Source organism: Pinus tabuliformis, chromosome X (genome assembly GCF_031772625.1).
Source record: "Pinus tabuliformis cultivar Carrire ecotype Pingquan chromosome X, CPIR1, whole genome shotgun sequence".
Classification (NCBI taxonomy): Eukaryota; Viridiplantae; Streptophyta; class Pinopsida; order Pinales; family Pinaceae; genus Pinus; species Pinus tabuliformis.
Genome location: NC_142308.1, coordinates 1,421,508,034 through 1,421,532,992, shown reverse-complemented (window position 1 = coordinate 1,421,532,992; position 24,959 = coordinate 1,421,508,034). Strand labels below are relative to the sequence as shown.

General features: G+C 40.9%; 1 pseudogene; it reads right to left on the bottom strand.

The window, feature by feature from the left end:
* Nucleotides 1-23,038, bottom strand: part of LOC149145364 (putative methyltransferase At1g29790) — a 31,072-nt pseudogene extending 8,034 nt beyond the window's left edge.
* Nucleotides 23,039-24,959: the final 1,921 nt, after the last annotated feature.

Genomic DNA, 24,959 nt, shown 5'->3' with positions numbered 1-24,959 from the left:
TCCTTGCTCTCTCAAGGTTTCAAAACTTCAAGGTATTTCAAATGGACGTGAAATCAGCCTTTCTGAATGGAGACTTAGAAGAAGAAGTATATATTGAGCAGCCATATGGTTTCATTCTTGGGAATGATCCAAACCTTGTATGAAAAATAAAAAAGGCTCTCTATGGTCTCAAACAAGCTCCAAGGGCTTGGTACTATCGATTGGACAAATATCTTCACCAACAAGGCTTTTCAAAAGGATCAGCAGATATCAATCTCTATATAAAAATTGAAAATAAAAAATTGCTAATACTTGTTGTTTATGTAGATGATATTATCTTTGGTAGCAATGAAGAGACTATGAGTCAAAACTTTGCCTTGGTTATGCAGAAAGAATTCGAAATGTCACTACTTGGAGAATTGACATACTTTCTTGGATTACAAATCCAACAAAATGAAGGAGGCATCTTCTTGTCTCAAACCAAGTACCTCAAGCAGATCTTGAAGAAGTATGGCATGGAAGATTCAAAGCCAGTATGTACACCCATGGTTACAGGTTGCAGCCTCAGTGCAAATGATGAATCAGCAGCAGTTCATCAACCAACTTATAGATCCATGATTGGGAGTTTGCTTTATTTGACAGGTACCCGACCAGACATCATGCATGCAGTCGGAATAGTTGGGAGATTTCAGGCAAATCCAAAGGAGACTCATCTTCAGGCAGTGAAGATAATCTTCAAATATCTTCAAGGGACACAAAATTATGGATTATGGTATCCTAGAGATACAGATCTCACACTTCATGCTTATACAGATGCAGATTGGGCCGGAAGCGTGGATGACAGGAAGAGCACAAGTGGTGGTGCATTCTTTATGGGCTCCAGATTAGTATCTTGGTTCAGCAAGAAACAAAGTTCGATTGCCTTATCTACAGCTGAAGCAGAATATGTGGCTGCGGCATCTTGTTGCACACAAATTCTTTGGATGATGCAAACCTTGCAGGATTTTCAAATCACTTGCACTTCACCAGTCTCTATCTTATGTGATAATACAAGTGCAATCAGCATTTCAAAGAATCCAGTCATGCACTCAAAGACCAAGCACATACCAATCAAGTACCATTTTCTTCGGGAACAAGTGCTTGAGCAGAAGGTCAAGTTGGAGTATGTTCCTTCTAAGGAACAAGTTGCTGATATTCTCACAAAACCACTGCCCAGGGAAACTTTTGAATATCTCAGACAAAAGCTAGGAGTAGTTGATGCTTCATCCTACTGTTGAAGCTTGTCTGTTCTACAGAAAATTTGGTATATGCAAGTTACGTAAGGGATATCCACGTATATACGTCGATTTATGCTGGGAAAGTCACGTGTACGGTGTACACGTGTTGCAGAAAGCATATCCGCGTGCATACGCCGTTTTCTGCAGGAGAAGTCGCGTATATGGAGTTCTGAACAACAAGGGCAGACTCTGGTCGGAGAAGGTCTGAGATGGGTATGCCAGAATTCTTCAGGCACAGGTTCAGGGGGAGCAGCAGGCACAGGTTCAGGGGGAGCAGATTAAAGTCTCATAAAGCATTGTTGGCATTTAAATGCTTTTGGTTCGAGTACACAACTGTTGTTAATTTCAGGAGAAGGAGCTCAGAAGGAAATCTTGGCTGCTGATATAAAAGATGCTTATCAGATATCGCTGGTGTCTTTCAGAAGTCTTGGTCTAGATTTGTTATCTCTATGTCATATTTCTTTTATAGTGTCAAGGTCATGTAACGGCCTATGATTTCCCCACTATGCCTGGGATGGAATGATGTAATGTTATTGGTTATTATATTTCTATTATATCTCCTCTTGGTTGGGAGTATGGATGCATGCATTGCGTCTTTTGGTGATAGGAAGGTCCTTTATAATGTATAAGTCTTGGTTCGTTTGAAGAACATCTTTTGCAGATCTTGCCTACAGTCAGGGGGAGCATGTTCAGCACAGCAGAGCAGAGAGATCAACAGCAGAGCACAGCCCTTTGCCCTTGATGCCAAAGGGGGAGAATAATTCTAAGGATCTTGGGGTTGCCATCAAGTCCAAAGGGGGAGATTGTTGGCATTATGAGACAAGTATTGTCCTTGATGGCAAACCACACTGATGACAAATCATAGTGCAGAAGGTCAGCAGCAAGGAATTGATGATCAGACTATAAGAAGAAGAGAAAATTCATATACGCAGGTTCATCAAGCCCAAGTCGCGTGTACACGCTGGTTGGCTTCAGTAAAAGCGCGTGTATGTGGAAAACTTATTTTTTGGTCCGTGGCGGTTATTCCTTGGAAGTTGTGCCTATGGTTTCGGACCATGGTGTCTCGACGGACGTGTCGATCCCTAGTTTTGAGGATGATGGTATTGGATTTCTATGGTTTTGGCTCTTGGTATTGAACAAGGCCTAAGGCTATATAAGGAGAAGGAAATCATTAGGCAAGGGTATCCGAAAAGTCTTGAATATCTGATGAAGTATTAGATCCAGTATGTAGGTTATTGGTTGATGATGTATTGCTTGATCTGAGCTAAGGAGAGATCTCATCAGTTGATGGAGAACAAGATCTAAGGAGAGATCGGGATCAAATGGTTTGAAATGAACTATCTTTATATGGTTGATTATGCGTGTTTCTAGATCTGCATACTGACGCAATGTTATATTCTGGGTATAACTGATATCTGGTACAGCTGCAAGTTATGAAAAGTTATTTTTAGATCTGTACACAGGTTGTCTTCGGTAAAACCGCGTGTATATGCGGGTTGCCTTCATTGAAGTAGCGTATATCTTTTGAAGCATGATTTTTGGGTTTGCAGTTGGGTCTGACTGATATTACAGAGTTCTGTAGTCTACTCTGTGTTCTGGTGATAGGTGTTGACAGGGTTTCAGTGGTTCAGTGATTCAAAGATTGATGATGCTAGTATTGGTTGTTTTATGCTTCAATGATTTGTGAATGAATCATAGTCTTCAGATTGTAATGTTGTGCTTCAGGAATATCCAGTCTGAAAATTGATGAAAAGTGGTACCTGAAGGAAAGAAGATTGTAGGCCAGCACCTACGTACTAGTATCTTAGCTAGTACAAGAGCAAAGGGGGTTGGAGCTCCCTTCCAAGGAAGTTTGGAGAACGAGAGAAGGTTGAAGCCTTCTGCAGGTTGTAGCCTGCGTACTGGTATAAGGCTGCACCAGTACAAAAGATTGTAAACTGAAGTTCTTATCAAAGAAAGATAGAGACGACTTGCAGCAGGTGGTTTTTCACCCACATTGGGTTTCCACCTTATATCATGGTGTTCATGTGTGTGGCTTTTGTGTGATGATCTGTTCTGTTATACTGCATCTGTTTACTCTTAATATGGTGAATAATGACCTGATGCACTTAACTGAAGATAAACTAACTGAATTATAAGTTTCTGGTTATACGTTGTTTTCTTTAGACACAGTAGCGTGTACACGCTGGTTCACTTAACTGAAGTGGCGTATATGTTTCTGAGCATTGAAAAAGTTTTATTGATCTAATAATATTGATTCACCCCCCCTCTCAGTATTATTTCCAACAAAATTTATATAGAGAGAAAGTGGAAAAATTAATAATAATAGTTAATATTGATAATAATAAAATATTTCAATGAAGTATTTGAAATATCAAAGAAAAACATTTTTTTATCAATAAAATATATAATATTGATATGTATTTAAAAATGTTGGACACCTAATCCTCCAAGGGTTGGTGTGGAAGATGAACAGTCAAAGGGAGTCCAAGAGATCACTTGGAATATGAAACCAAGGGTCACTAGACTTGTATAAATATGTATCATTGTGAATAATATATGGATTCAATGTTGGTCTTTCATATCTCATGTCTTCACCATTATCATGTTTAACATAGTATCAGAGTTGGCACTGTGTTTCCTGCCACTCTTTTTGTGGTATTTCTCTGCCTATCAGTTTTGTTGCCATCTAACAGACTTTCCCACTCTGCTCTGCCCATGAATTAGAAGAATTATTAATGTGGTACCATTGTGTCACCCATCAAACCAACGAACACTCCTCTCTCTTGGTGAAATTGCAGTAAACCCTCTCTTAACGCCTTTGTCATTTTCCTGCCACTAACATGTTTCCCATTCACTACAACAAGAAAAGATACGCCCCTCACCTAGTCTCTATGATACTGTTACTACTCATGTTTGAATTCTCCATCACTACGGAGTATTCAATTGGCTCCATAATGTCAATTGGATGAAACCTTATTCATTCTCTATTTCAAAAGAGTTTCCTCTACTCGTTCTTTGTTTGTTAGCTTTTAGAATCAAGCGTGAAATTTTAGACCTCCACATGGAATCGAGTTTGTCATCATTCTCCTTAGATTCTAAAGACAAACCATCTGTCTCTTTGCATTGATAATTTCCATGATATAGAAGCACAACAATAACACGAAGCCTGATTAGCGTTTTCTCTGTAGCCCTGTCTTTGCATGTATTCACAATGGGTTTGATGAAAATCTCATGGATTGAAAGGGATATTTATACTGATCTCCTAAAATATACCAAGGGAAAGATAAGTTTTGCCAGTTCCTGGAAGTGAGCGTAGGCCACGGTTTGGCCTCTCTCTTTGTTTTCATAGAGTTGTGCACAGATAGTTGTAGCAATGTGGAAATTCCTTATGAATACTTGTGTGGATCCTTTGGAACATAATGCAGTGGATTACATCTGAGTGAATCAAGAAGTAGCCCATGAATGACAATCAGTTGGGGATGGATCTTTGTGAAGGCATTTTTTATGTGCATTGCAAGACAATGCTTGATATTCTTCAACAATAAATTGGAGTTCATGTGTGTTTGATAGAAAAGATTAAACTATGATCATTTATTATCACATATTTAAAGGTGTGACCTGATTGAGAAATATGGCTTTGTAATGATAGTTTTGTGCCTTATACACTGAATTTTTGGCCTTTCTTAGGCAATAAACATTTATAAAATGAAAAGAGAAGGTGTTTTGTGTACAATCCTCTTGTTTTCGACTAGAATTTCATTCATAGAATACTCTCCTCGAAGGTGATTAAAGTATTCCCCAGTGGCGAGAAAGCATATAGAAGCTTGGTGAATGCTTAAGAATGCAACATTAAGTATAGCATCCAATAGTTTGAATGCACTTGTACGATGTATATGGTTCGATGCCTAAATGTTTTATATGGACTTGTAAAAGGAAGTAATGAGTTCGCGTCACCTGCTCCAGTTGTGAGGCTTATTAAAACGAAGAATTCAAGGTTGGTTTATATTTATGTTGATCATTCACCATTGGACATTCATTGTTGTGTTGAATATGTGTTGAATTTGAGTTGTTGATAAAATGGATGAAATTGACAATTTATTAGAGTTTCTGAGAACTCCAATTGTGTCTACTGCTAAAAGCACACTTAAAATCAGCAAAGTCACTCTTTTTTATATTCAAACATGTTTGCAAAATACACAAGAGAAGATAGAGTTTTTACAGCTTGAGTCACAACTACAACGAGAAGACTTATAACAGTGGAGTCATCATTCTAAACTTGTTTTAATTCATAACATTGAGATAGACTCCCATCAATAGCAATTCAATAATGTTGATCTACTACCTGATGAAGGAGAAGATTTGCAGAAAGATGAAGAAATTCAACATGTAATTCCCAAACCCATCATCATACCTTGGGAATAGCTTGTCATTAACAGAAATAGAATTGGTCTTAGATATGACAATGATGTGCCCTTTCATACTCCAGATTACCCAAATCCCATCTAGTTTCAGAGTGATGGATTTCTTCATGACAATTCACCTTCATATGTTCTAGATTATGCTCCTATTCCATAGCAGAAACAACATAATGTTAAATTCCAACATTGTGACCGAGTTGTCCATATGAAATATCATTGTTTTGATCTTCATCTGTGTGATTACTGTCATCAAACCACTCATTATTCAAACAAATTCTTCAAAAACAAGCCTCTTGCAAGAACAAAGATTCATCTTAGATGGATCGCTTCTTGGAAATGGACTTCAATAGCCAATGAGATATTTCAATCATATGTCAGGACTTTTTCTAAAGTATTGAACAGTCTTGTAGTTGAGTTTTCTCCATCATCTCACCTTATATCTAACATGGGGGAAGTGATAGTCATCTACAAACTTCAAATCCACATTAAGCGAGCTAAAGCCACAACCTACCATACCAGATTCAGAGTTATAGCTAGAGACATAGATGCCCTTGATCATGCCTTGGTTGGTGGTCAGCCTAAAACCATCTATGTGGGGTTGAGACCTCCCTTTTCCAAGTTGAAGGTATCCCTCTTCAAAGCATTGGGGTATCTTCCTCTAGCATAAGACTTCAACTTCTTGCCAATTTTGGAAGATTTCGAGGAATTGCATTAAGCATTCCCAAGTTAGTGGTCATCCTTAAATCACCGCAGGTTGTATACCTCCCTTTCCCAAGTTGAAGGTCTCCCTCTCCAAAGCATTAGGGACACTTCCTCTAGCAGAATATTCCAGCTTCTTTCTAGATTTGGAAGAGTTTCGGGAACTGAACTAAGCATTCCAATGTTGGTGGTCATCATTAAACCACCCCCTTATACTATCATTTCAGAGAGAACATTCATCCTAGTGCTTCCATGCATATTTTTGCACCTTTTGTATTGCAAATCTCTTCTTCGAATCATACATACCCCTTCGGATTAGGGGGGAATGTTGGAAACCTAATCCTCTAAGGGTTGGTGTGGAAGTTGAACAAACAAAGCAAGTTTGAGAGGACACTTGGAATATGAAACCAAGGGTCACTACACTTGTATAAGTTTGTATCATTGTGAATAATATATGGATTCAAGGTTAATCTTTCATATCTCTTTTCTTCGCCATTGTCGTTTTTAACAAAAAATATATTAATAAGAAAAAAATTAATGTATACAATATGGTTTCATAAATAAAATAGTTCATCGGTTCAAATCCCCCATGGGTGGTTCCACCAAGCTAGCCTACAAAAAAATGAAATTGGGCATTGGTCTACTCCCAAAATGCCATGGGAAACAAGATTTTGTCACCTGTGCAATAGTAAGGGGTTTGAAGATGAAAATAACTTTATCTTAGATTGCCCAACTTATATTCAAATAAATCCTAATTGTCAAAATATTTGTCAGACTTGTTGGGATGGGGTCACTGGGGTCAATTTTGTTAAGTTTTGAGTCAATTGTATTATCTTTTGTAATGAATGTAAATTCTCCATGAAATGTGGAAAGTGGAGTGCAAAGCTAGTAGAAGTCAAAGGGGATTTAGTCCCTTAGTTGGGTAGGTGATAGAGTTCTTTTGACACCTGCCCATGGTATTTTAAAGAAAAGGATATATAAAGTTGAGTCGTAGCGAGTGTTGGAGTATGAAGAACTTGAAGAATGATAGTAAGCGCAAGGTGATAAGGCAAGAAATGTTTTTTTCCTATACTTATGTGAAAGGGGAAGGCTCTTGCAGCTGGTTACGCGAAGACCTTGGTAAGTCTACAGGCTAAGTGCATAGGCCCCTATAGCTGAGTGTTCAGGGATAAGAAGTATGTATCTGAATGTTTCTATCTAATAAATACTGTTTGGAGCCAAAATTGAAGCATATGTGTTCTTTTATTTACTTCTGCAAAGCTTATGTATCTTCACTTTGTAATTCATTTAATATGAATTAATGGTTATTCACTATGCGGAACTGGTATATCTATAATATTTATGCATAATAAATCCAACTAAGTATCTTCGCGAAGATCTGGAAGTTGTTTACATAGATTTGCAATAGTTATCTATCAAAAGGATTAGATCTGTGCGAAGGCAGATCTAAGACGTAAGAACTTTAGGAAACCATCACACAAGCCTCTGGATGCAGAAACCTGGTTCTAGCATCCCCCAATACTACTTCGGGTGAGACTGCAACCTGTGCTACATAGGTTGTTGCTGAAAGGGCCAGTAATTTAGGGGTTTGTTGGTTGGTGCAGTTAACATTGAGCTTGGGCCAAGTCCCCTGAATCCAATAAATAGTTTCGTTGTAGGGACCAGGATCTATATGAGGAATGTGTGATGTCGAATAAGTGGTTCCCTACTAAGAAAGAAATTGAGAAGTGGCTTGATTGGAAGATATAAGTGTTTGTAGCTCAAGACAACAGAAAATCATGGTTATCGAAGGAACAATGGTTGAATAGACACCTGTACACAGATGAAACCGAATCCTTTTTGTGTTTCTTCCCTTACGAATTGCATGAGTGGCTATCTAAATTAGCAAACATTCATGGTACATGGAGGCTTGACGGTCCTATTGTGTGGATGCCAAAGTTGGTGAGGTGCTTGGAAGCTTTAGAAAATAATATCATGTCGGTTGTTGATCATTGGATTGATCGTACTGTAGGAGGGTTCATCACTAAGCTCGTGATTGATATTACAATCAGTTATAGCGAAGCAGAGCACAGGCCCTTCAAGGGACCATGAGATAAGTATTTAAAATCTCTGAAAACTTGGATTAAGATGTTGTTATGTGAAAAATGGGTTATGCCATTACCTTGATGTTCAGGACTACGCGAAGCAGAAAACCCTTAAGAAGGAACGGAAAATTGGGCTCTGAATATAGTTCGCTATTAGGATCCTCTTCAAGCGACGATGAAGGAACTACTCTGAATACACCGAGAAGTGTGCTACAGTTAGTAATTCAAGGTACCCTGAGGATACCTCATCCATCCACTCCACCTCCGCCTCCACCTCTGCTGCATACACCTACACCTTCACCTCCACCTCCACCTTCACCTCAACCATTCAACATGGAAAACGTAATGAAGATGCTGATCTTTAAAGGAGTAGGGAGCAAAGACACCAAGTAATTTTGGCTTGTTACAAATGTTGTGTGGACAATGTAGTAGATCACTAATGATAATTTAAAGAAATCGCATCTGGTCACAGCGCTACAGGATAGGGCGCTAACTTTGTGTATCAATTTATGTCAAGATAGACTTGGCACAACATTGGCAGATACTCAACAAGCGTTGAACAGTGAGTTTAAGAAGCCTAAGTCTTAGGCGCAGTTTGCCACATAGTTTAAGGAGATACAGAAAAGGGTAAATGAATCCTTGTGGGATTTTGATCAGAGGCTAAAATTCCTAATCCGGCAGGCTAATATGAACATCATGGATGATCAACACAAAGAATAGTACATTGCTTCGTTGTTTCCTCACCTAAGATTACCATTATCGCAACAGAAGATAGGAACACAAGCAGAGATTGTGGAGATTGCAATGAATTTGGAAGCCTCACCAATACAAGATACGAACGTTGGAGTACAACAGATTCAGTCGCAACTGGAAAGTCTACATGTGGAGTTACAGAGCTTAAAAACAGGAAAGGAAACTCAGCTGGAGATGCACGCTGAAGTATGATGTATAAAATGCAAAGATAAGGGACATGATAAGTATCATTTCCCTGTTTATCAAAAATACCTGATTGGAGGAGGTCATGTGCCTCTGAAGCCTGAAAATATCACAGGACCAAGCACAGGAGTCCCATTATGGTGTACTATATACTAGATAGCTGGGAAGCACACAATTGATAATTGGCATCTCTTAAAAAAGTTTGTTCAGACACCACAACAACTGTTTTGTACCTTTTGTAAATCTATTGGACACGATGAGTGAAATTGTTGAATTTATGAATTGATGATGGAAAGGACCCCTACCTATCGAATGCAAGCAGAAAATCAGCCTCAAGATCAAAGCATGGGTGTAGCACATGGAGTATTTCAAGGTCATGGAAGAGGAAGAGGAGGAGGGGTCGACAGAGGTCCCATACAAGTTATCTGTTATAACTGTGGTGAAGCTTGACATTTTGTGCACAACTGTCAAAACCTGATGCATCCATCTTGTCAATATTGCAGACAATTCAATCATGTGATAGAATACTACTAAGTGTTGATTGCCAAGATGTAGGAGAAAAAGACACAATATCCTATGTATAATATCCATATGATGAGGGCAGAGCCTCGTGAAGAGGATCATAGCATTAATATCGTAACACACAATGGTATGGCCATAGGAGAAGACAAGGGAAAGTAGCCAGAAACCAAAGGATGGGTGCATAAGGCTACTGAAAAGGAAGTCAAATTTGACCTCAACCAAGCTAAAGAAAGTTTTATGGAAGCCAAGAAGAATTTTACTGAAGCTTCTACATCCAGGAGTCAAGGGAAATCAGTTGGGAATAATGAAGTGCAAGATGTGGATCCTTCATTATTAGCCACTTTTCTAAAAACTTGTATGAAGTTTTTGAGGGATCAGAAGGCAGTAGAAGGATTCCAAGAGCTGATTTACAATTGTAGGGAAAAATTAAGATTCCTTCAGAACAACGCGTTGTGAGGAAACTACGTAAACACAAGAACTGGATCAAGCGTAAGAAAAGGTTAACCATGCACATCAGGGAGTATGAAATAGACCAAGTCATCCTGCATTTGGGTTCTAATGCAAATGTACTACCTAAGCAAACATGATAAAGCATGGGAGGACTCGCACTACAATGGTCTCCTATACAGCTATGCATGGCCAATCAGTGAAATATCATTTCTATGGGGCGCCTGTATGGGGTAATGGTGGATGTGAAAGGAGTGAGTGCATTGACTGCCTAAGGGGTAATTGAAATAGTTGATGGCAATAATCCTTACCCTGCACTACTAGGAATTGATTGGACCTTCAACATGGATGCAGTGATTAATCTGAAGAAGTGAAGGATGACATTTGAGAAGAAGTCGCTCAGGGTTATTGTGCCACTAGACCCTGTTGAAGGAGCACACTACACTGAACTGGTACGTGAGTTTGTGGAAGATGATGATCTAGATCAGATATACAAGATAATTGCACGGGATGAAGATTAGATCAATCCCATTGCAGATAGGTGAATCATGTGGGATAGAGACAACTCCTATACCTTAGACTCAGATGAAGAGCACGAACACTGGCAGAATTGGTTGCATGAATTCTCTACGCTACATTGCAATATGATGACCAAATCGCTACGGTGCATATCTACGGGGGTAAGAAATATCCTGGACTATGATGGTTTGAATGATTTTAATATCTTTTTAGATGAGTTTGAAAGGGAAGTTCCCGAGGAACACTGATTCTAGGCACTTGAACTAGAATTGCACACTACGCTTTCTTGTTGGTCGGGTACGCATGAGGAAAGCTTTGCTAACTCAAGGGAATAAAAGCAGATGATGACGTTGAAATTTGGATACGCTAATACCTGGATGACTAAGAAATATAGTGGAAAGGATGATTTGCATGAGCATTTGGCACAGTGGACTAAAGCTTGGGGAGAAGAGCCACAACCGGAATGGGTGCATATCTTTTGTCATACCCTCGATACTATCCCAATGAACTGGTCTTTGGAAACAAAGCTATGCCATGGGGTAGCTGAATGAGACATCTTGAGGGGGAGCTTCTTATTAACTTTTAGCTTTGAGGATGGATTCGAGTGCATTGATGAAGCGCTTTAGGAAATTAAGGCCACTATCCTTAGAACACATGAAGAGCTAATAGAATGGATTCAATCAGATTGGAGTACACAGCTGTGCCATGCACGGGAATGCTACAATGTGACTATAGAAGAAGAAGAAGATGATCCGTGAAAAATCAATATTTCGGAGACTGAAAGACAACGTGAGCTTGAAGGACTTAAAGCAGAGAACCCTGATATATCAAAACCTTTGAAGACTAGGCAAGTAAACATTGGATCTGAAGCATAGCCTAAGTTTGCAAAGATAGGAGATTATTGGGATGAAGATATAGTTGATAAAGTTATAGAGCTATTGCGTGAATACTAGGACTTGTTTCCTACCAGGTTCTCAGACTTGAAGGGAATGATAGGGGATATGGGAGTGATGAAGATCACTTTAAATCCTGATGTGACGCCTGTGAAACAGAGACCTTACTGGCTGAATCCAAAGTATAAGGAAATAGTGTGAAAAGAGCTATAAAAAATTCTAAAAGCAGGAATTATTGAGCCAGTAGAATAATCTGATTGGGTGAGCCCTATGGTAGTTCAAGACAAGAAGTAGCAGGGTGAAATTAGAATATGCATAGACCTAAGGAGGGTCAATGATGCAGGCGTTCATGACCCATTTCCAACACCATTTACAGATGAACTTTTGGAGAATTTTGGATAGTAGGAAGCTTATTCATTCACTGATGGGTTCTCAGGGTACCATTAGATTAAGATCGTGCTGGAGGATTGCAGCAAGATGACCTTCACAATGGAGTGGGGATGCCTCCAATACAAAGTGATGCCATTCGGACTAAAGAATGCGCTCACGATATTTTCAATATTTTTAATTGTAGCGTTCAAAGAATTTTCCCATAAATTATTAGAAGTATATTTTGATGTCTGGACTATGTTTGGGTTGGTAAAATGTGTTGCACATTTGCACCTCATGTTCGATACTTATCGTAGATACCAAATTTCTTTGAATTTGAAGAAGTGTATCTTTTGCGTTCCTTATGGGATACTATTACGTCATGTGGTCTGCAAGAAGGGTTAATTATAGATCCTGCGAAGATAGTAGTGATTGTCAATTTAGAAGCTCCGAAGAATGTAAAGAAACTATGCACAACATTGGGGCACACTAGTTACTATAGAAAGTTCATAAAATATTATGCATAGATAATCACTCTGATGGAGAAATTACTGAAGTAGATCGCGACCTTCTGCTAGGATGAAGAGTGTCAGCACAGTTTGGATGTGTTAAAAGAAAAGATGGTGACTACGCCTATTTTTGTGTTTCCTGACTAGAAGAAAGAATTTCATGTGCATGTGGATGCCTCTTGTATTGCATTGGGTGTGGTATTGACCCAACCAGGTGAAGGTGAGATAGATCACCCTATAACCTTCGTGAGCAGGAAATTGTCAAAGGCCAAGAAGAACTATTCAACTACCAAGCGCGAAGATTGGCGATGGTCTACACACTACAAAAGTTTTGACATTATTTGTTGGGTGCACATTTCAAAATGTATACAGATCACTCCACTCTCAAGTACCTGGTCAACAAGCCTAGTTGGGGGGAAGATTTGTAGGTGGTTATTACAATTTCAGGAGTATAACATTGAGGTGATTATAAATCCTGGATGGTTGACTGTGGGACCATATCATTTATCTTGGATTGAGACAGGTGAAGAACCAACTAGTTTGGAAGAAGGGTTGTCGGATGCGTAACTCTTTGTTGTACGGGTTGCAAAAAATCATTTTTTCTAATATAATCCATTTTTTGACTACTAGAACAACCCAGGAAGGATACTCTACACAACAAAAAAGGATTTTGTGGTCCATGCAACCAACTTTTCTGTGATTTCGAAACACTTATATAGGATGGGCACTTATGAAATATTGCACTGATATGTTCCGGAGTTTGAACAATCAAGTATCCTCTCTGAAGAACATGGAGGAGTGGCAGGAGTACACTGTCTAGGTAGAGCAACCACGCAGAATAATTTGCGTGCAATATTATGGTGGCCAATGCTACATAAGGATTCTAAGGCATATTTCAAGGCATGTGATGCATGTCAAAGGATGGGAAAGCCATCGTGAATGGATGAATTTCCCTTAAACCCTCAAGTTTCATTGCAGGTGTTTGACAAATGGGCTATTGACTGTGTGGGTCCAATACAGCCCCCAGGGAGAAAGACTAGTGTGCCGTATATTATTACTGCGATTGAATACTTGACGAAGTGGGCAAAAACACAAACAGTGAAGGACTGTAACACCACCACAGTCGTGAAGTTATTATTTGAGTATGTCTTGACAAGGTTTGGGTTTCCTAAGATACATATGAGTGAGGGGTATGCACTTTCTGAATGAAACTATTGCCGTGATGCTTGAAGAATTTCAGGTTTATCATCAAAGTGTGTACCCTATCATCCTGAGCCAAATGATAGGGTTGAAGCATCCAATAAAATCTTAGAGAATTAATTGACGAAGGTCTACAACTTGCATATAAACGACTGGGATGTGCGCATACCAGTGGTCCTATGGGCATATAGGATGATATGCAAGAAATTAACAGGAAAAACTTCGTTCAAGCTAGTCTATGGGATCGAGGTTGTGACTCCTATGGAGTATATTGTGTTGAGCTTGCGAATTGCAGCATTGATTAATATGGCAGACCATGATACTGTGGAGGAGCGCCTCGTATAGTTGATGGAATTAGAAGAAGATCGATTTCTAGCAGGATTTCACCAGCAAGTGCAGAAGGGGTGCGAGAAGGCCTGACATGATCGACATATTAAGTTGTGTACCTTCAAGGTGAATGATTTCATGCTACTATATGATAGCAAGTTCAAGAAGTTCCCTAGGTGTTGTGGGGAAAAATGCCTATGCAGGACGATCCTATCCACCTAAGGTGTGACAGTGCCTTAGCAACAAACAGAGACAACTATTCTAGTATTCTTCCTTTATGAATTAAGAATGAAGAGGGATAGATGGACTAACCGGTGTCTTCCGTTTGTCCCTCGATCCGGTTTCTCTTCTCTTGGAGAGTTCCCAGCTACTTGCCTTCTCGCTCGCCCAGCTTCAAGAGGTTTCTGCAAGATCACAAGAAGAGAACACTACACAAGACATGGATTCATATTCATAACTAGTTTAGGATTAGAATTAAACTAAATATACTAATGCAATCATACATCAAAAATACATCAGTATATAGGAGAAACCAAGATAGCTTTATTGATGAATAACAAGGTTCAGGAAGAGATACAACCTAGAGGGCTCCAATCCAACATCTCCTTCCCAGCAAATGGAATTCCTATCTTCACCCCCTTCAAAGCATTAAGCACCCAATGATTCCAATCTCAAACCAACAACAATTCTTTGCAATAACAAAATTCCAGCCCCTAGATCTCATGGAGGAGAGATCCATATATAGATGTTTGGAGAGAGGATGAGTCAGCTTGAGATCTGACTAGTGTCCTCTCCCTCTGTCAGTTCTTGATTCCACTTGGAGGTTCTTGCTTCCACTTGGAGATTTGGAACCTCTTACTCATCACCAGTCGAATTCCCTGAGGCAAGTGTCATTGAGGAAGATTTTGGAAGCTTCCTGGGTTTTGACACCTCGTGGAATGAACTTGCCACATGTCAACTCTCACTCAGCGCAGGTAGCCAGTGTTGCCTTTGACATTCAACGCAGGTAGCTAGTGTTGGCTTTGACATTCAGCGCAAACAGCTAGTGGAGCCACTGAATTGATCCTGAATTGACTTGTTTTTGAGCAGTTTCTGGTGGAGAACTTCTGTGAATTGTTGTGGTTTGTTAGCCTTGTTCCTCTAGGGGTAGGAACAACATGTTTAGGGCTTTGGATCCCTTAGATTATGGACATTTCATGCTCAATGTTGTAAGGCACAAAAATGTCTATAACAGTTGCCCCCTAAAGTATGAGGCCGTTTATCGGGTGAAATGCTTTATCAGGGGATCCGAAGTTCATCCAATGCTGGGAGGAGACCTATAATAAGATACAATACAATACATTATTTTTCATACTGCTTTTCATGATCTAGCTGAGGCGGGCATTCCCATGCTCAGCTTTATAAATTCATTTTTCTGTACATAGAACAGACAATCGTCTGATGGTAGACTGATAATTTTGATGAAATTATCATCCTTTGAGTAGGATGATTATCTGTTGCAATGATGTACATGTCAATGTCTTTATCTTTCCTGAATATATATCGCAGCCCGGATGGATGGAACTAGATCTGGGGTCTTCAAACTCGTTCGATCTTCACTCTAAGTACAAGTCGATCCATGTGAGAAATGTTCTGAAGTCGAACATGGAAAGACATCGCTTGATTACCGGTCAATGATGTAAACCGTTAACAAGCGCGAGAGGAATCACCGATAATGATAATGACCCTCAAGGTACTGCAGTACAATTCACGTGGTGTGAATAAAGGACTTAGCATCGAACATCACGCAAAATCTTTCGGTCGAAGGTCATTGATGTATACCTGTCGCCGGAAGTGAGAAACTTGCCATTGAGGCATGCAAGCTTCAAAGTACTGAAGGGGTTGTTCCTAGATCAAATTCTTGGATAATGAGCTGATGTCGACAAGAAGTGATCCATCAAAGGAGGGCCTTAATGAATCCCACATCAGTGACACGGAATGGAGCTAATGATTTTGATGGAGGTGAAAACGATCTGTGACATATGATTCAGGGTGGCGGTCATGAAAGGATGAAGGATAATGTATGGCAGTGGATGGGACACGGTTGACTTTTCTGAACGACTTCTCTTGAGCATATGGCGACACTGATGCAATGGATCGGTAGCATTACCCCAAATATGGATGGTATGGCGAGACCATGGATGTGACCGGTGAATGAAACAACCCAACCCGATTGTGGTACGGAGGAAAAGTGTCATGTTCAAGAGCGACTTGCTACCATCAAAGTTTTCTTGAGTTTCTCCCAATTTTTCCCCAGTCATTGCTGACCAGTACCTCTTTATTTTTGTCAAGCTTGAGGAGGATAACATATGCTTGTTCTATAACCTACCCTTCGGGCAAGCCCATCGCTATGTTTTAACGAGCCTAGCGATAGTGAAACTCGTTCTCGTCTAAAGACAAGTTTGTCGCTATTTAATGATTTTAACGAGTCTAACGACAAGGATAACTCGGTCCTTTTCATTTTTAGAGAGTTTGAAAAGGTACATAAAGTTAACTCCAAAAGTCCTTTTTCATCATCTAATCCCTTAAGTCCGAAAAAGTATAAAACAATACAGAAGGGATGAGTTTTCAATAGTTTTAACGAGCCGAATAAAACAAGCGCTCGATCTTTTTGTGCAATAATCCCTCAGGTCCAAAAAGATTAAAATCTAGAGGAGGGATAGCTCTTCCGGTCGCTTTAACGAGCTGGAAGGCCAAAACTCGGCAATCTTTTCATATTTTACGAGTCAGATGAAAAGAGCTTAAAGAAGACTCGTCTTTTGAGGAACGAGTGATGAAACGGGTTAGCAGCTGATTCCAGGTACAGGTTGGAATTTTCCAATCACGGCAGTGTCACAAGGATGGCTAGTGAAATCACTCTTCGCAGCTGTTCCTCAAAATGGGTAAACAAACATATGGAGGTGAATGATCGGCCAATGGAAAAGTGGAGGTGACGGTGCAAACACGACCAAGGCTTTAATGGCTGATGATATTACATTCACAGTGGTTATTTACCGGGATAGTTCATTTTTTAACGAGCTTAAACGCAGGTGGAAACATTTGCTCAGTCTTATGTTTATTTTTTAACGAGCATGAACTATGTGCTAAAACTGCTTGGATCTTGCGTTTATTTTTTAACGAGCATGAACTGTGTGCTAAAACTGCTCGATTACCCAGTCATATGATAAGAGTGTCTCATTGAGATTCTATTTTTTATGGAGCTTCATCTCACGAAGCTTTGCCCCGGATCCTTTCGTTATGCAAGTTCAGAAACGACTAATCCTACGAGTTTAAAGGGTTAGACCTACAGGTTTAAAGGGAGGACCTAAAAATTTAAAAAATAAATAGTCGCCCCTTGCTTGCACTCCAAAAGGTTTGCATGCCCCCAGGCATAAAGTACGATTTCAAGGTTACCTCTACTTCATTTCCATCAAAACATTCGTTTCACCGAGAGAGGCCTACCTCTTTCAGGTTACCCAAAGATTGTCTCGTTAATCTTTCAAACAAAACACTTCCCCGGCAATGTCTACCGAAATAGACAAAGGTGAGCGACGTAGCCCGCCAACTCACATAACTTTGACAAAAGAATCTTATTCTAGAACAACCCCTCTTCCTAGACGGACGGGGTACGGACTAGTCATATTCTCCCGCGGAAACCTACCCTATACCCAAAGTTTTCCTGCCGAAGCAGACCAGGACGCATGCCCCCTGGGTTCCAGTCATATCCTCCCAGATTACTCGCGCTCATCAGGAGGACGGACCGTGGGTTGAGACACTTCTTGCATGAAGAGACCATTTAGGGATGGTACATGACTATTTGCGATGCGTGATTCGGGAAATGAAAGTTGGTCCACGAGCTTGACCACTCTTCCTTCATGTGGAAAACACATTACTCTAAAGAGTGAGGAGACGAGGGCCCCATGCAATATATATAGTCTCGTCCAAGGAGTAGGTTATAATCCAAGGGTCCTTGAACGACCATCACGTTCATTTGAACGGTCTTCCCTTTCAATGTTATGGGCACATTGGGGAGGATCCCTAAAGGTCGACTGGTTCCTTTATCAAAGCCTGATAGATTTCTCATTTCATGAAAAAGCGCTGGCGAACCAAGCGCTTTCCAAGCAATAGAGGAAAGGATACTCACAGATGCCCCCTCATCAATGATAGTGCCAGCCATTACCATTCTGTATATTTGAACGATAATTCTGAATGGTATGCTTGCTGGCAACCGGGGTCTGCCTAGTTGGTTCCAGTCGAACGAGACAACTAGGTTGCTTGGTGGTGGGACCAAATAGACGGCCGGGTATGACTCTGACGAAGTTCCTTCCTGCGATAAAGGAATGGGCAAATTGCCCCCTTGTTCATCGGAGTCTGTGTTGATGAAGAGAATTTGGACGGTGTCGTCTTTATTCTCCTCTATGATGGTATCATTCGAAGATAGAGCCTTTGAAGGCAAAACCGGGTCAACTACCGTCTCAACCTTTTGACTTTCATCAGGTATGGATTCAGACGGTTCATCTTCAATGATAGGTGCTTCGGCTGACCACCTGGGTGGGCCAGCCGGGTTCTCAACTAGTGAAGGACTTGGCAGGAGTTTTCGATATCTAGGAGGAAGTTGCACTGGTAAAACTGGGCGATCTTCCAAAACTATTTTAGCCTCGTCTAAGAAGGGACAACGGTGGATGGCATGGTCGCCTTCACACAGTTTGCAGGGAAATCTAGCTTTCCCTCTCTGTCCTGTGGCTTCACTTTCACTAGTTGACGGTGAGCAGTCAACATGGCTATCAGAGGTTGACGCTACCTAATTGTGCAAACGGGGAGACCAGTCCCTTAGTATCCGAGGGATGCAGGGACAATCTCTGTGGAAGTGGTCTCCCTTGCATATGACACATGGCGATTTAGGCCTAGTCAGTGCTGTGTGTGGATTTTGTCAGACGACACTTGTTTTCCCCCAGTCGCTTTTGGCTCCTTCTTCTTCTTCTCTTTCTTCTTCTTTTCCTTCTTCTCCTTAGGAACTTGGTTTTTTGTTTTACCAGTTCCGTCAAGCGAAGAGGAAGGAGGAGAGGAAGAATTAGATGAAGTGGAAGGCTGGTGGGCAACTCTGGTCTGATCTAACTGTTGACTCGACTGTTCAGGAACAATGGTGTTCTGAACGACATTGGTTGAAAAGAGCCAGACCGACAAGCCAATTGTCAGTCCTGGAAGCGACAATGTGGCCATATGGGGCGCACCAACATCTCCCCAAGAGGAGAAGGGACTAGGATTTCCACCAAGGGGAATTCCTTGGTTGGTGTGCTCCGTTTTTTCAACCTAAATATCAACGTAGGAATAGGGGTGATTGTTCCGTTTAAAATAAATTTTTAACGACACTTTAGACACAACTTGCTTTTTCAATTTTAAAGAGTCGAGAAAAAGCTAAAGATGACTCTAGTCTCCTTCGATGTTTTAACGAGCCCGAAGTGACAAATGCTCGGATGGACTTTTTCTGTTATAGAGTCTGAAAAAGGCCAAAAGGAACTGCTCTGGAGTTCTAGGCAGAGGGTGTGCCAAACTTTTCGCAAAACCGCAGAATACTTTTTAGGGTACGGGCGGTCGATCTTCCTGAATGCTGTGTTCAGTGCATTGCGATCAGTAGGGCGGCCGACACGGCTTCCTAAAGATAAAGGTTTTATGTCTATAGGGGTCTCCCAATATATACGCGACGGTACGTGGGAGCACAATCCGTACTGGCGCTATCGTCCCTCAGGAGGAATCACCCACCATCCACGAGATCGACAGTCACCAGGCTTTACGACGCCGGAACACGTCTCTAACCTAGACCTCTATGTTGTGCGTTATGTTGCAAAGCGTTGTTAAGTTCATTCAATTTATTTTAGGTTGATCTTTTTAGAAGTTTTCCTTTTGAGGTTCACCACGAGATGTATGATACAATTCCTAAATGCAGTCTAAAGATGATAAGCAAGCTTTATATCTTTTCAACTTTGAAAATCCTAGCTACTAAGGGAAAAGAAAGACACCATCTTTTCTCAAAGAGCAATCAGCACACTCTAATGCACTTTTCCTAAATCAGACATGCAAACTATCAAGATGCAAATGCACAATGCAGGTGTTTGTTTTCCGCTTTCTTAGTATTGATGCTTACAAAGAAAGCTTTTTGTACAACTCTAAATTTGCTTTTAAATGACAAATGCAAACAAGTTTACTTTTCCGAAATCAGAGAGGGTAGAAGAGATTACAACACTTAACGATTTTCGAAATGAATACTTGTTTTGACACTTAAAAGAGACAAACTCAAACCAAAAGCAAAAGTAAATGTATAATCAACTGTAAACAGCCAATGAACTCTCTTCTAAGATCACAATCGACAGATCTGAATCAAGGGCTACAGGATGATTATTTCACTCATGCAAAGGAAAACTGCAAATGATGCCACAAACACATAAAAACACTCACAGTCTTTTTGTACAAAAGGAGGTGGAATTTAAGCAGAGAAAAGGAGTTATCAGACTGGTACCTATGTTGGTTACAGGCTGCAAAAATCAGAGATCAAAACAAGGCAAAATAGAGCAGAGAACCCCAGCTGCACAAAGCCAAACTGGTTCAACGCAACCTCAACTCAGGGGTTTTGACATTCAGCGCAGGTAGCCTTCACGGGACCTGCGTTGAAATGCAAAATCCCTTCACAGTGTCTGCGCTGAAGGAGAAACTCTCATTTCTCACTGGTTCTGGTTCACAGATCGCTATTTAATCTACTGTTTCAGGCCAAATAAAAGCAACAAGCAAGGTACAATCAAAGGGATGCTTTGAGGGAGTACTAAGATCTATCGCAAAGGATCATCAAATCATTTGTGAGTCCATTGTTCAGATCATAGACAAGTCCAGTGATTGGATCAAAGCAGCAACTGTCTACTTTGCATCTGGGAATAGCAGATGCAGTTCGATTATTGCTGTCGAGTCTATGAACAAACAATGATAGAAACACAAATAAAATGACTAAACAAATCTCCCCAGTGGAGTCGCCAATTTGTTGTGGGGAAAAATGCCTATGCAGGACGATCCTATCCACCTAAGGTGTGACAGTGCCTTAGCAACAAACAGAGACAGCTATTCTAGTATTCTTCCTTTATGAATTAAGAATGAAGAGGGATAGATGGACTAACCGGTGTCTTCCGTTTGTCCCTCGATCCGGTTTCTCTTCTCTTGGAGAGTTCCCAGCTACTTTCCTTCTCGCTCGCCCAGCTTCAAGAGGTTTCTGCAATATCACAAGAAGAGAACACTACACAAGACATGGATTCATATTCATAACTAGTTCAGGATTAGAATTAAACTAAATATACTAATGCAATCATACATCAAAAATACATCAGTATATAGGAGAAACCAAGATAGCTTTATTGATGAATAACAAGGTTCAGGAAGAGATACAACCCAGAGGGCTCCAATCCAGCATCTCCTTCCCAGTAAATGGAATTCCTATATTCACCCCCTTCAAAGCATTAAGCACCCAATGATTCCAATCTCAAACCAACAGCAATTCTTTGCAATAACAAAATTCCAGCCCCTAGATCTCATGAAGGAGAGATCCATATATAGATGTTTGGAGAGAGGATGAGTCAGCTTGAGATCTGACTAGTGTCCTCTCCCTCTGTCAGTTCTTGATTCCACTTGGAGGTTCTTGCTTCCACTTGGAGATTTGGAACCTCTTACTCATCACCAGTCGAATTCCCTGAGGCAAGTGTCATTGAGGAAGATTTTGGAAGCTTCCTGGGTTTTGACACCTCGTGGAATGAACTTGCCACATGTCAACTCTCGCTCAGCGCAGGTAGCCAGTGTTGCCTTTGACATTCAGCGCAGGTAGCCAGTGTTGGCTTTGACATTCAGCGCAAACAGCTAGTGGAGCCACTGAATTGATCCTGAATTGACTTGTTTTTGAGCAGTTTCTGGTGGAGAACTTCTGTGAATTGCTGTGGTTTGTTAGCCTTGTTCCTCTAGGGGTAGGAACAACATGTTTAGGGCTTTGGATCCCTTAGATTATGGACATTTCATGCTCAATGCTGTAAGGCACAAAAATGTCTATAACACTAGGAAGTTCAAATGCACTGGTTGGGGCCCTATGTAGTCAAATAAATTACAAATGGTGGAAAAGTTCAGCTCACGAAGCCGAATGGGGAAATATTTCCGGGAAGAGGCAATGGGAGTCAACTGAAGTTATATCAAGGGGATCATGCCCCTGTGTAATGACTACATGATAGTAGGATAGTCGTAGTACTCCAGGCAACTACATGGAAGTACGGGACTATAAACTCTACTACCTGAATAATGGGAAAATGAAGTTAGGGGGCTGCGCGTGGGAAGCCAACAGTGCACCAAGAGGAGCTGCACCAAGAGGGTTGCACCATGGAGGATGGTGTTGCATAGAGGATTCTAAAAATATTCATTAGATGTACTGTAGCTGATTGGATGGTGAAAATCCCGCTAGGAGAAATGGGTAGGTTGCATTTATGGCACAAATCGTTGGCAATCTACTACCAAAGATGCATTTATGAGCAGAAATTGGAGGGAACGGTTGGATTTGAATTTGAAATTCCCTATAGCTATGGCATGATGGCCTACAGTCAAACACTTTTCTTTCATAAAATTTAATGCCCCCCCTGTATGTCTAAAACGATTTGGAGGAACTTCTGTCACAGGCGATTTCACAAACTTGCCTGGGTAGAGTCGCAAGCTCTTCATTGAGAAAATGATTGATCTCGCAGAATCGCTATCTCTGAAGTTGGTGTCTCTGAAGCCGCTGTCTCTGAAGTCATTGTCTCTGACACTGCAACCCTTGAATTGCATCAACAATAGAAGCTGCAATGTCTGTACCTACGACCTCGAGGTTGCCTAGGCCTAAACCATCCACTGCTAAGGAGAAACAAAAGAAACCATGGGTTGTATCAGTGAGGCAGTCACCGAGGAAGAACCCTATGGAGGTTCAGTAGAAAGGGAAGATGGAAAATAAAACCAGCCATATGAACCCTTGGACATGGACGCAGAGGAGCTTTGCGACGGGGTTGAAGAGTTGGATGTTGGTGAAGGCGAGCCTATCACTAGGCTCCCAGAATATATCCCCTCGCAAAAGGGAAAAGCAAAGGTCCTGAAGGATTTAGATTCTAGAAAATTTATGGTCTCTACATTGTTATTACGGAAGAAAGTAACATTTGAAGGTGTGTAGTTAGGGTGGATTCCCACCCTTAAAATGGAGGATTGGGATCTAGCTAATCACGGGAAATTCCTGCACTTGGAGACAAACAAATATTGACCGGAGTCACGTGACTGGAGACTATGAAGTAGGTTGTAGGGGTTGAAAAAGTTGGGTTGCTAAATAAGTTGTGGGTACCACACTTTAGTTGAACCACTATCAACACAATGTGTGTATGCCAATTTCTTACGCTGGTGCATGATGGTTGTCTCTGGCCGGGAGAGCCCACCCCCATCACACATATGCTGATCCGCAATATCACAAGGTTTCCATACCAAGGGGTGGATCCCACCAAGGAGTTTGGAGGTAAGAGCCAAGAGAAACAAATCACGGACAAAATGAACTGTGAGTATGGCTTAGTGAAGAAGTCACGTGGATACTCTATTCGTTCCATCAATGATATGGAGGTTCAGTTCATCACTAGATTTTGGCTTGTAAGATTATGAGAAAGTGTCACATGGATGAGGTTTTAGCACCATTTATTTCCTTGGCTACACAATGCACGAAGGGGGTGTAGTATAACTAGGCGGATTACCTCTACAAATAGTTTCTGTTGAATTGTCGCAAAACACAGGATGAAGGCAAGGCATTCCATTATGCATGGTTGCCGTTATTGCGTGCCCTCATCGAATGGAGGCTCCCAAAGGATAGCCAATTCCCTCCATAGGACAATGATATACCAGAGGCCACGAAGTTCACTTCGCTATGGGCAACGAAGGACCCGGAAAGGGTCATGGAGACAAAAGTGTTCTAGGTGCTGGTCGAGATGGACCTTCGCACCATGATCAACTAGAGGCCAAGGTTGTCACCAACATTATTTGGGAAATTGGAGGCCTACGTGAACTTTAAAGCGTACTTTCACAACGTATATCCTAAGAAATTATGGTACAAGTTTCCATACCTAGTCATTAACGTAAATGTACAAGAAGTCATGGGAAAATGGCCAAGTGAGTAGTAGTAGCCATCAGATCTTAGCGCTTGAACCAGCACGGTCAGGGAAAGTTCCTCTGCATAGGCCACAGAAGTGTAGAAGAAAAGGGAAGTTATGCAGGTTGTTGCTTGAGAGAAATCAGTGCCGAAAAAGAAAGATGTTGAGCAGGCCGCAACCCATGAAGAAGCAGCACAAGAAAAGAAGGAAGTTTTTGTTAAGGCAGACACTGTCAAGGAGTGCGCTGTGAAGGAGGCCAAACTGGAAGTTGAGGAGTCTGCCTCTCAACATATTGCAAACAAGGAAGGGTCCGAGGAGGAAGAAGGTGGTGGTAAGGAGTAGAGCACTCCCTTTAAATCGCAAAAGTGGACCAAGGAGACGACTTCCACACTCAGGAAAAAGCAGAAATCGAACAAGCATGCACATGTGGATCTAATGATCCTCACTAAGGGAGACTTTGATGAGATCAGAGACAAGATCCGTGACACAATGACATAGTTGTGGACACAGTTCGAGTAGCAATACATGCCAATGTTGGGGAGCATGCAGAAGGATCTACATGAGTTGTAGATTCAAACAAGTCAAATTCA